General features: G+C 38.0%; 1 pseudogene; it reads right to left on the reverse strand.

Moving 5' to 3' along the window:
- Window positions 1-10,593: 10,593 nt before the first annotated feature.
- On the reverse strand, window positions 10,594-11,585 carry LOC129650015 (60S acidic ribosomal protein P0-like; annotated as a pseudogene).
- Between the last annotated feature and the right edge of the window lie 2,223 nt (window positions 11,586-13,808).

Here is a 13,808-nt window from a genome sequence, read left to right on the forward strand (position 1 = left end):
ACTAAACAGGCCAAAATGTACCAGTGATAGGACTTTACTTAGGCTTGAAATGTTAGCTAGGGTCAAGCAACATTAGATAAGGACATTTAGCTGAGCTGTAACCTACTTTCCCTCTAGGGCTGAGCTGATGTCTTTTATTATCCCAAGAAATTTGCTATAATAAATTCAGTTGAGGTGTTCTGTTCCTCATTTCTCTTTTTCCCCATAGAACATAAGGCACGGTTGGTTTACACAGCTCAATCTCCTTCACGGCCTGGGGACATTCTGGTGTAGTCCGAGAATCCTCCTTTTATAGAAACACATGCAGACACACACAGACACAGCTGTTTCATTCACTGTTGTCAGAAGCAATTTGTTCTAAAAGGAAGGAGGTGAGTGATGAGTGTGTACACTAATTCACACTTTAGAGAAGACACAGATGGGTCATTTGATTACATATTAGGATTGACCTTCGAATGGCAATATACCCAGAGGAAGAAAGGCAATATTCCCAGGGCTAGTGGCTCTTATCTTGGGGACCAAAGCCATTCTAACTCTTAAGGCTGATGACTTAGACTAACCCAGCCCAGGGACAATAATCTAGGCTCTTAACAGTCTGTGTTGACCAGTGAAACCTGGTGCAGAACAGGCAGACATGTGTTTCAAGGCTGAGATGTCTAAGAGCAAAAGAATAGTTCCATCCTCCTCAGTGTGGGTCCAGAGATGTTTTCAATATCACAGTGCCTCTGTCAGTGAAGGAAGGTAACTCTGTGCTATCCTTGAGGGAAATGTGTGTCATATGCTCAAACACACACACATACACATACAGATAAACACGCAAGCTACATCTGTTTTTTTTCCATAGTATATCTTATCACAGAAGTTTTAACCTGAGAGTGTCTTCCAACTGATTCTCACTATTCGAAATCCATCAAATTAATGATTAAGAGGAATCACAGGTAGGTACTTTCCCAATTCAATTTTGCAGAGCATGTACTATTAATAGGGATATCTAGGGATACAAAGAAGCTTTGATGGTCCAATTAGTTTGAGGAAAGTCTGAGTTGAACAAATTAAGTTAGATTCCACCCCCTATATTTATTGCACCAATGAGTTCTTTTGATATTACCTCCAAATACATCCCAAATTTGTTAACTTTTCTTCATCTTTTCTGCCACCTACCTCAACCAGGTATCTCAAAGTGGTCTCTTTGAATCCATATTTCTTGCTATATTTCATTCTATACCCAGTAGCCATGAAATTTTTATAGAATATAAATAAGATAATTCTGTCCCTCTGTCTAGACCCCTTCTAGGGTGTCCCTTTACTCTTATATTCAAAATTTTCCTTCAGTCTTTGCCCTGACCTGCCTCTCCTAAGCCTCCAACATGAACACATTATACTCTGTGTATTCTACCATAGTTCAGCTACCTTGACTGACTACTTTTTTTTTTTTTTTACAAATATTTTGTTTATTTTAATGAAGCTGGTACAGACACTGTCCATTTAAAACCCATATCCCAGGCCAAAAAGTACAAATAAAGTCAAAAAGAGCAGTGTTCTGTTGTATACACTTCTGCATGAATAACTTTAACTGCTAATGAAAATTAGATCTTTTCTGGGATCTTCTGACAAGATTTTTCTTTCATCTTAAAATGCTTTCTCTTCAGTGAAGTCATCTTTGGAGTTAGTCATTATTCTCTGTCATTTTGACTCCAAATGGATATTCCTCTTCTTTTGGTCCAGACCCTCAGATTTTAAAAGTAGCTTCAAGTTAAGGAAAGGTCATTTTTCCACCGTTCTGTTTTCCGAAAAACTTCCATCTCCCACTGAAAGTCATAGTCCAGGAGTGAAGCAATCACATGCTAGAACGTCAGGGCCAATTGGAAAGTCATTAGGAACACTTGCATTAGTTGATCTTATTTATCACAAGCCTGCAAATGCACAGTCCTGGAAAAGGCGGGCTCTCTATGCACACATGTAATTTTTAAAAAGGAGAGAGTGATATGAAGGGGGCTGAGGTTTGATCACCAAAAATCAGCACAATGAAAAGAAACAATAATGAATAATGGGCACTAGAATTCAAATTACCAGATGTTTTAAAGAGATGGGGTGCCAGTTTCAATTATGTTTTGAACACCACATTACAAAAGAACTATTTTTAAAAATAAAAAAGGATTAAGGGGAAAGAAACATTTCCTTGAATGTTTCAAGTTCTTTGCCACCTGAGGACTTTTATATTTGCTCTTCCCACTTCCAGGAACATACTCCCTACCCTTCTTTGCAGCACTGGATTGTTATTATCCCCCATCTCTACTGCTCAAATGCCACCTTTTCAGAGATGTTGTCCCTCACACCTCATATAAATATTTTCACTGTCTTATCCCTGATTGCTCCCTAACTCATCAATGATTACTTAATAATGAAAGGGCTTCCCTTGTGGCTCAACTGGTAAAGAATCCACCCACAATGTGGGAGACCTGGGTTCAGTCCATGGGTTGGGAAGATCCCCTGGAGAAAGGAAAGGCTACCCACTCCGGTATCCTGGCTGGAGTCGCAAAGAGTCAGACACAACTCAGGGAATTATCACAATTTGTAGTTACCTTTTTTATTTATTTGTTTATGACATATTTCTTCCACTAGAATATAAATATCCATTAGGCAGAGTCTTCTCTGATACTTTCATTGTTGCATTTCCATTACCTAAACAAAGATTGAAAAATGGTATGTAATGAGTTGATATTTGTTGAATTAATTTTTGACAAAGTATACCAGAGAGGATTCTTATGACAAATAAACCACAAAATTACAGAACTATAATTGGTAGATGAGATGTTCAACATAGCAGCTTTAAACAGGAATGGTTATATTTGAAAGGTGATACATATTAATTAATTCAGAAAAAAATTGCATATTTATTGTGAGCCAGACAGTATGCTAAGTACCAAGAACATGCTTTCATGAAGAAGTTACAATGTATTAAAAACAAACAAACAAAAAAAACCAACTATGCAGAGTCTTTACAAGGGTTACTTGAAAATGGAATATGCAGTTATATATTCAGAATGGTTATGTTACACTATTGACTAAAGTTCATATTTTCTGTAAGAAGCTTTTGTAAAGTTCTGCAATCTGCATTGTCTGAAGTGCTTTCTTTCCTTAAGTATAGAAAAGAAATACTTTTGCTTTCCTTTATCTACAAGTAGATCCACTTCTTAGTAGCATGCCTTCTTGGGAAAATAATACTAATAATGAAAATTTAATAGTTCATTCTTTCTTGCTTCCACCCCTCAGATTGGCAATTAATAGACAGTGAAAGGATTAAAGGGCCATACTGAGTCCAAAGTAGATAGATCTAGACACTTCCAATGATTTTGCTAATGCTGTTAAAAACTGAGTTCGATTATTTCCATTTCAGTGTCATGATTAATACCCCTCCCTCCAGAAATACACACGTGCTCACGCACACAACCCCTTTGTTGTTTGATATTTTTTCCCCAGAAGTCCTTATCCACTCCCTCCATATTGTCACAGGTGGTCTCTAAAAATGAAAATCATTTATCCTCCTGGCAAAGACCAGTTCTTATTCTCATGCAAAGGTAAAATGTTCACTTTTATTGTCTCTCTCATTATGGCACATGTATCTAAATGGAATTAATAAAGTACCTACCACAGGTTTTCTTAGCTGATTGCTTACAAGTTTGAAAATGTTAATATTCAAGGACATTAAAACCAGAGTAAAAGAAATTAGATCCTTTCAAATAGGAGATATTTTAACGTGTGGTTCCATAAAATAAAATAAACATTCTAAAAAATGAAGCCTATAAACATCAGGAAGATGGATAACTTGACACCTCATTCTGCATATCTCTGTTTAATAATATTATATTTCATTTCCTGTGCTAAGAAAACAGCCATTACCCAAAGCAGCCATTCGTAAACAGGCCTTGTGAACAGATTGCATCCTTGTTGGTGGTATGATAATTGAAATAAGATTTCCAGTCTTTTATGAGAAAATACCAGATGTATAAAATACCTATTAATCAACTCACTCACTTTTGCAAACATAAGTTTCAGTACTGATGGCTATTAAAGAATAAATTCTACATGGAAAAGAGAATTGTGAGAAAATACCAAAGAATTAGCTAAGTGATTCATCTTTGTGTTGCTTCTGAGTTACTCCTGACTGCAGTATGGGACAGTATAATGATAGACCCCCTCAAGGACAGACTTGCAAACATCATGCCCAGTATTTCTCCACTTTTTGTTCTAAAGGAAAACAGGGAAAAGTGATTGTCCGTAATTACATGAAAACTGTAGTCTGTCATCTAGTTTTATCCATGAGTCTACTCTATTTATTGACATTTCTGATACGTTTTCCTTTTCTATCATCTGTTGAAATTGTAATATTTAGGGTTAGCATGTCATAGTGCTATTAAACCAAGTCTTTTCAAATTCTAACAGCAACATCTTTGCACTATAATTTATGTCATCTTTTCTAATCCAAATAAAGAAACAAAAGAATTGGGAGAAAGGAAAAAAAAAAAGAAAAGGTCATGGGAAAGAGCACAGGGAAGCTGGCCTAGAAATGAAATATTAAAATGCCAAAAATTGTGCCCCAAAATGTGATTGTACATATTGGCATTTTTAGCTAAAACTGTCCAAAGCTATTTTTCCCCTCATGCAAGAGATGAAAGATGTTGCATTCCTAGAGGAAGAAATAGGTAGTTTTAGTAAACATGATTTTCCTTTTCTGTTTGAATCATGGCTTTCAATATATTCCCTTTACAGCAGTCTCTAGAGTCAAGACCATGTGCCTCAGCCTCATGTTCTTGATGTTCTCATATTTCAAGTTCAGGAATTTAGCTAATCGAGTCTGCTTTTATTCAGACTGGTATTCTGGGTTAAACTACTGGTTTCTTTTAGCCTTTTTCACTTTTGAGAGTCAAGAGGCAAATGATTTTTATCTACTTGCCTTATTTCCATGTATAGCATTTATTTTAAAAAATATATATAGTTTACAATGTCATCCCTTCCATTTCTGTCTGTTAAATTCTGAGTATTTAGGGTGAATATCAGGGGACCATTTATCACTTGAGGTCTTCTCTTTGAAAGTCGCTAAGGCATGGTCTAGCCAAAGCTAGGAGGTCGATGATGTTTTATCTTAAACTCTCTTCACATCACTTTTCATAAGTTCATCTTTCCTAGACATTTAGTGACCTCTGACTGCCATCCTTTGGGACATGAAGGGACGTGAAGGAGGGAGGAAGAAATTTTCTTCTACCCTTCTAGATTCTTCTGGTTGGTCTAAGAATTAAAGTGATGGGAGACAGATTAACAGCAGAAAATCAAACAAAAGTTAAATAACATGTAAACATGGGAGAGATGCAGAAAAATTAAATAACTCACCAAAATGGTGGGAACCCTCGCCTTCAGCCATGTCTGACTCTTTGTCTATCCAGTCAGTAATACCATCCAACCATCTTACCCTCTGTTGTCCCTTCTTCTCCTGCCTTCAACCTTTCCCAGCATCAGAATCTCTTCCAGTGAGTCAGTTCTTCACATCGGGTGGCCAAATATTGGAGTTTCAGCTCAGCATCAGTCCTTCCAATGAATATTCAGGACTGATTTTCTTCAGCTTAAGTACTGCCTTTTTAACCTCACCTTAACTACAGCCTTTAGCTCAAGACAATACAAAATATTGGGGGGCTGGAACCTAAAAGGGGAGGAAGGAAATTGACATGGAAATGGAAAAGCAAAAGTTTCCTAAACGAATGTTTGCTGAACCTTGCAGAGACAATAGACTTAGAAAGGAATTTTAACAGAGTCTGCTAGTTGCTGCCTGCCACACCTAATTTATATTTTGGGGGCTCCAAAATCACTGCAGATGGTGACTGCAGCCATGAAATTAAAAGATGCTTGCTTCTTGGAAGAAAAGTTATGACCAGCATAGACAGCATATTAAAAAGCAGAGACGTTACTTTACCAACAAAGGTCTATCTAGTAAAAGCTATGGTTTTTCCAGTAGTCATGTATGGATGTGAGAGTTGGACTATTAAAAAAAAGCTGAGCACTTGAAGAATTGATGCTTTTGAACTGTGATGTTGGAGAAGACTCTTGAGAGTCCCTTGGATTACAAGGAGATCCAACCAGTCCATCCTAAAGGAAATCAGTCCTGAATATTCAGGGCTGATGCTGAAGCTGAAACTCCAATACTTTGGCCACCTGATGCGAAGAAGTGACTCATCTGAAAATATCCTGATGCTGGGAAAGATCAAAGGCAGGAGGAGAAGGGGATGACACAGGATGAGGTGGTTGGATGGCGTCACTGACTGGATGGACATGAGTTTGAGTAAGCTCTGGGAGTTGGTGATGGACAGGGAAGCCTGATGTGCTGCAGTCCACGGGGTCACAAAGTGTCGTACACGACTGAGTGACTGAACTGAACTGAACACCTAGTTCATTCTGTACTTCTGTAGTGAGAGCTCCTTCACTGAAACAGGTCCTCTATCTATAGTCTTAAGTCAGTTAGGGGAAAGGTCAATGTTTCTTTGAAAGTCCTTTGGGCCTTGATTGTTTTCAGCTCAAAATATTCCCAAGGAAATATTTTAGAGTGGCAAGTTTTACTCCATAGACATTATATTCACAGATCTCTAGATCCTAAAAGTGCATTACTATACCGTTCTCTGTACCTTTTTTTCTCCTTGCCACCTGTTCTAAACTTACTATTTCTAAGCACTTGGTGCTTATTGGTTATAATCATATAGAGTTTATATAACGTGATTTAGAGGAAGGCACTAAAGGCAGAACCATTAAGTTTCCCAAAAACCTTATAATTAAGGTTTTTTTTTCATCACTTTCCTAAGGATGTTAAAGGTTATGCATTGTTCAGTGAGATACTTGAGGTGGATTTCTTTCAATTTGGTTACTTAAGGTAGTCATCTACTTCAGACAAGATTAACTCAATATGTGATCCAATATTTCCACTTAAACTTCCATTTTTTTGAGGCTTCTCACTTATATATGTAGCTACATTCATTGAGTGAGGGGGGAAAAATTCAGCTGCAAAATAAAGGCAAAGAATCTCTAGAAAATTGTTGTCAAGTTCCAGATCTTGAAATCATTAGTCAAACATATATTTTTTAAATTTTTTATTCTATTTTGGCATGGATGGGTATGCTAAGTCACTTCAGTCGTATCCAACTCTTGTGTGAACCTGTGTACTGCAGCCTGTCAGGCTCCTCTGTCCATGGGATTCTCCAGGTGAGAATACTGGAGTGGGTTGCCAGGCCCTCCTCCAGGGGAACTTCCTGACCCAGGGATTGAACCTGCATCTCTAACGTCTCCTGTATTGGCAGGCAAGTTCTTTACAACTAGCACCAGGAAGTCTAATTGATTAAAAATGTTGTGATAGTTTCAAGAGTATTGTCAAAGAATTTTCACCAAGTCATTTTCATCTCCCTAGTCCTCAAGTCTCCTCTTGCAATCAGTGTAGAATTTTTAACAGTTCAGTGCTTGAGATTGAGTAAGAAAGCCACAAAATCCTTGAAAATCAAGGATTTTAGAATCATCTAGTGAAAATAGATGGAACTTAACTAAATGGTCCTTTCTCATACTCACCACAGGAGATTCTAAAAAGCTTTCCCTAACCGTTGAGAATCACTCTTATGATTATCAAAGTTCATAAACTTTTTGGAAAATGGGACATTTTGAAAAATTATGTAGTGACTTATATTCTCCATCTCCAAAGAAATTACTTCATGCACCAAAAATTGGAAACATTTTTAAAATTCATAGATACTCCTCCCCTGAGGTGTCGGCACTTCTAATGGTCTGATTACAGTATATCTGGTTGAGACTGCTGCTGTATAATATAAAACCATTACTTACAGCCATAGGTTTTATTGTTACTCTGCTGTTGTACAGTCATTGACAGTTTGTTAAGAAACTTTTGGAAAAGGTGAGTTAGAAATCCCCAAATTATGCTTATTGACTATTAAAATGCTTAAATTATCATATTTTCAATATAATTCTGACCTCTTAATGCTATTCAAATATAAGCTATTATTACTGATTTTAAAATATGACATCACTGCAACCTGAGGCTTAACAGCTTTTGCAAAAAACAGCATCCTCAACTGCTGATATTTGTCTTCTTTTTTAATAGGAGCCTGCAATGAATTAAATGAAAAACTAACCAGAACAGCAATACTGATTACTAACCATAATAGCCAGTTTCAAATGTGTATCCTGGGGTTTCAGATGATGTCATAAACTACTACTGCAAATTTAATAGTATTGTTGCCTGGAAGCTAAGCTATTATAGTATGTTTAATTTCACTAAGATGTAAATTACATGCTTCAGCCTTGAGTAGTAGTATTGGCCACTGTCATTTTCAGTTCTTATTTTTGCAGCTGTCAGGCATTGTAATGTTTATGTCTGTTTTGTTTATCTAGTAGCCTGTTGTAGCTATTATCTTAAAGATATATACATATATATGCATGTTGTATATAGAAGTTAAAAATATATATTCATTTGATCATACTCTGCATTACTCTTTAGATTCTTTCATAACCACTATTGCTAAAAGTCATTATTTTAAGAGTGAGAATAAATGCTCCTATACTAGTATTGCATGTGCTTTTTTTCATAATAAAGTCCCTATTTCAAAGAGGATCAGTTCAGAAAAACTCTTCTTTAGACTGCCTGTCCTGAATATCCCCACTAATATAGATAAACTTCACAACTTCTTTTCCCTGGCCCAGAGATTATTAAATATTATGTGTAAAAATCTTATTTTTTTAATCTTTCTATCACTCTTAAAATTAAGGTGCGATTGATTTAATGAATATAAGCTTGGGCTTGAAAAAAATGAAAACCAGATCTTCATTCCCCAAATTATATCTCATACAGTTTATATAACTACCATAGTCTCAATATGTAAAATGGAAATGTGATTATATATTATCTATAATTTCCTGGCCATATAAAGAAATTGCATTTATTTTCTTTCTTCTCCTCCGATTTCTCCATAGTACCTGGAATCCTTTACAAAATCACATAACTCCTCTAGAGTTTTATTTTTGACCCACTCAAAGAGGTTTTACCAGGGCATCTCCAGGTGTCCTTTTCTTTTATCCAGCTGACCTTTTAATATGACAACATATGGCCCACAATTGAGATATCAATAAATCTCTTTAGGATATTTTATATACATTCAATACATTATAAGGGAGAGAGAGAGACTGACAGAGGATGAATTGAATTGAGTTATCTTGGAGAGTTGGGGCAAAAGTAAGGAGCTCTGTTTGTTCTTGGGATGGTAAATAAAACAACTTGATCCTGAAAGGGAAATAAATATAGTAGTCCCACTGAATGTAGAAGTCTACAAAAGTTAGACAAAAAGAAATTTGAGGATTTATCTTATAAATGGAGAAGCAGTTTGGTCTTCTGTATTCAGGCTCTTCCTTTGTAAGAGGACAGGGAAATTGTCAATTTCATATACGGGGATGGAATTTGATAGTGTAATTTTATCCATCTTTGGGATTCTTGGAATTAATCAGGACATTGTTATTTCTCCTGCAATGCCTTATAATAGAAGAACCTAGACTGGAACACAAGACATCTGGGTTCTAGTCTCAGGACTGTCAGTCTGGTTGAAACGTTTTTGCAAGTCATTTTCATTCTCATTCTCTTGAGAAAAATGATGAATTTTTATAAGGTCAGTGTTTGGAATTAGATTAGAAAAACATGAATCACTTAGGCAAGAATGTTATAATCATCTGCAGAAAAAAATAAAATAGAAAAGAAGAAAAAAGGAAAAGAACAAAGATAAGAGCCTGAATGCAGATATTCTCAGAAGAGAAAGTGAGAGATGAATGTGAGGGAAGTGAGAGGGGGAATAATATGATTTGGGATATATTTTCAAGGGGTATTTCAGTTGTATTTTTTCAGTGATGGAGTCTGAAAGTCTTGAGATCTTCATAATTTCAAAGCTGGCAATGTTAATCTCACTCTTTTTTGTGGTCTTAGAACCAAGCAGCAAGGGAGTTGGATTCAGCAAGGGAGTTGGATTTTAGTCTTTGGTTTTATGATTTATTTCCAGAGTCACTGGGCGCAAGTTGCCTTGCTTCTAATTTTTTCTCACTGTCAACAATGAAGATATTAACTGGGTGAAGTCTGAGATTCCTTCCTACTCTTTTGTTTTTAATTTCTTTATTTTTTAATTGAAGGACAATTGCTTTACAGAATTGTGTTGGTTTCTGCTAAACGTCAACATGAATCAGTCATAGGTAAACATATATCCCCTTCCTCTTGAACCTCCCTCCCACCTTCCTCCCCATCCCACCCCTCTATGATGTTACAGAGCCCCAGTTTGAGTTCCCTGAGTCATACAGCAAATTCCCACTGGCTATCTAGTTTACATGTGGTAATGTAAGTTTCCATGTTTTAAAGTTCAAGGCAGTTGTGTTCTTGCCTTGAGGGACTTTGCTCCTGGCAAGAACCTTTTTAAGGCTCAGCAGTTTATTTTATTTATTATTTGTTTTAAGATAAGTAAGCTTTATTTTCTCATTTCACAAATAATGCTGGCCGGGTTGGCTGCTTTTTGGTGATTAGTCAAAGAGACCGAATCCCATATCCTCGTCGGACTCCTCTGACTCTTCCTTTGCTTCAACCTTGGCCAGGGCTGCGGTGGTGGCAGCAGCCACAAAATGCAGATGGATCAGCCAAGAAGGCCTTGACCTTTTCAGCAAGTGGGAAGGTGTAATCAGTCTCCACAGACAAAGCCAGGACCCACTTGTACCCATTGATGACAGAATGGGGTACAGATGCAACAGTCGGGTAACCAATCTGCAGGCATAGGCTGGGAACATTGCGGACACCCTCCAGGAAGCGGGAATGCAGTTTCCTCTGTGATGTCACGCACTGCAGGGTTGTAGATGCTCCCATTGTCAAAAACCTGCTGGATGACCAGCCCCAAGGAGAAGGGGGCAGATATTCAGCATGTTCAGCAGCGTGGCTTCGCTAGCGCCCGCCTTGTCTCCGGTCTTAATCAGCTGCACATTGCTCAGGATTTCAATGGCACCCCTGGAGATCTTAGTGGCGATGCCTAAAGCCTGGAAGAAGGAGGTCTAGTTGGGCCCCAGACCAGTGTTCTGGGCCAGCATAGTGACTTCACATGGCGCTATGGCACCAGCATGGGCGACCGCTGGCACCTTGTTCGGCAGCAGCATGTCCCTGATCTCAGTGAGGTCCTCCTTGGTGAACACGAAGCCCACGTTCCCCCAGATGTGAGGCAACAGTTTCTCCAAAGCTGGGTTGTTTTCCAGATGCCCTCGGATGGCCTTGCACATCATCGTGTTCTTGCACATCATCGTGTTCTTGCCCATCAGCACCACAGCCTTCCTGAAGAGGGACATGCGGATCTGCTGCATCTGCTTGGAGCCCATGTTGTCTGCTTAATGAAGCATTTTGGATAATCATCCAGAAGTTGGATGATCTTAAAGAAGTAGTTGGACTTCCAGGTCGCCCTGTCTTCCCTGGGCATCACGGCGGTGTGTCAGAGATTGCCACGCAGGGTTTAAAGATGGCGTCACTCACACGAGGATGCATGGCTAGAGAGGGGCTCAGCAGTTTAAAGACTAAAGTCGTTGGCCCACCTTCCTGGAGGCTTAGGTACAGAGGTCATTGAAACAGAGGTTTGGGCTAGCTCTCTGAAGCATGGAGTCAAACAGAAGACTGCAGACCAAAAGAGAAACTTTGGGCCAGACAAGCAAGGTGTTAGTTTTTCTAACTAAAGACCTGTAAGACCAGAAACTATAAAACTCCTAGAGGAGAACATAGGCAAAACACTATCTGACATAAATCACAGCAGGATCCTCTATGACCCACCTCCCAGGATATTGGAAATAAAAGCAAAAATAAACAAATGGGACCTAATTGAACTTAAAAGCTTCTGCACAACAAAGGAAACTATAACAAGGTGAAAAGACAGCCTTCAGAATGGGAGAAAATAATAGCAAATAAAACAACTGACAAAGAACTAATCTCAAAAATATACAAGCAACTCCTGCAGCTCAATTCCAGAAAAATAAACGACCCAATCAAAACATGGGCCAAAGAGCTAAACAGACATTTCTCCAAAGAAGACATACAGATGGCTAACAAACACATGAAAAGATGCTTAACATCACTCATTATCAGAGAAATGCAAGTCAAAACCACAATGAGGTACCATTTCACGCCAGTCAGAATGGCTGCGATCCAAAAGTCTACAAGCAATAAATGCTGGAGAGGGTGTGGAGAAAAGGGAACCCTCTTACACTGTTGGTGGGAATGCAAACTAGTTCAGCCACTATGGAGAACAGTGTGGAGATTCCTTAAAAAAATGGAAATAGAACTGCCTTATGACCCAGCAATCCCACTGCTGGGCATACACACTGAGGAAACCAGAAGGGAAAGAGATGCATGTACCCCAATGTTCATCGCAGCACTGTTTATAATAGCCAGGACATGGAAGCAACCTAGATGTTCATCAGCAGGTGAATGGATAAGAAAGCTTTGGTACATATACACAATGGAGTAGTACTCAGCCATTAAAAAGAATACATTTGAATCAGTTTTAATGAGGTGGATGAAACTGAGCCTGTTATACAGAGTGAAGTAAGCCAGAAAGAAAAACACCAATACAGTATACTAACACATATATATGGAATTTAGAAAGATGGTAACAATAACCCTGTGTGTGAGACAGCAAAAGAGACACAGATGTATAGAACACTCTTTTGGACTCTGTGGGAGAGGGAGAGGGTGGGATAATTTGGGAGAATGGCATCGAAACATGTATAATATCATATATGAAATGAATTGCCAGTCCAGGTTTGATGCATGATACAGGATGCTTGGGGCTGGTGCACTGGGATGACCCAAGGGATGGGATGTGGAGGGAGGTGGGAGGGGGCTTTCAGGATGGGGAGCACGTGTACACCCGTGGTGGATTCATGTTGATGTATGGCAAAAGCAATACAATATTGTAAAGTAAAAAAAAAAAAAAAAAAAAAAAAACACAATAAAGCAAAGTGCAATTAAAAAAAAAAAGACCTTTAATAGCAAATTGAACTATTTTCTAGAAATAATCTACCTTCTGCCCAAAGCAATAGCTTTCACTGTAGAGTAAATGTGTGTGTCTCATTAGTCACATGTGTAACACTTTTAAATGTTAATTTAGTAAAATATTTTGAGTGTGCATCTTTCATAAGCCAGGATTGTTCTAGGTACAGGATTTATAGTCAGGAGCAAAATGGACAAAGTCTATGCCCTCATAGCTATTTTTCTTCTAACAGTAGACAACTGGCTTACATTTTACCATCATGTTTCCCCTATTACAAACCTGTAACTTGGTGGTGGTTTACAATGTTTTTTAGTATTCATGCCGACTAATTATTATTTGTGCCAGCCTAATTCCCTTCAGATTAATTATCCTGCCTTCTCTTTATAAACCTATCAGTGCTAGGAGAGTGTGGTCCAACCACTCCTTTTATATGACCACTTGCAGGACAGGAGAGAGAGTTGTCTCCTGTTACATACCTTCTCTTTGTTAGAATCACATTGTGAGTTTTCAGAGCCAGTGAGATCACGTTCAGGTTGGATCATTGTCATTTTATTGAAAATAGATAGTAATCCTTTGGATATACAAAGATATTTTCATTATCTTTACCTCTCTTCAGTTGAGTTTATAAGTAGGCGTTAAAAATTGAGTACTTTCTGGTCAGCTTAAAAGGCAAATGGCTTTTAAGAAAAATGATGGATATAGATGAAGTCAGCAATA

This window comes from Bubalus kerabau, chromosome 4 (genome assembly GCF_029407905.1).
Source record: "Bubalus kerabau isolate K-KA32 ecotype Philippines breed swamp buffalo chromosome 4, PCC_UOA_SB_1v2, whole genome shotgun sequence".
NCBI classification, from domain to species: domain Eukaryota; kingdom Metazoa; phylum Chordata; class Mammalia; order Artiodactyla; family Bovidae; genus Bubalus; species Bubalus kerabau.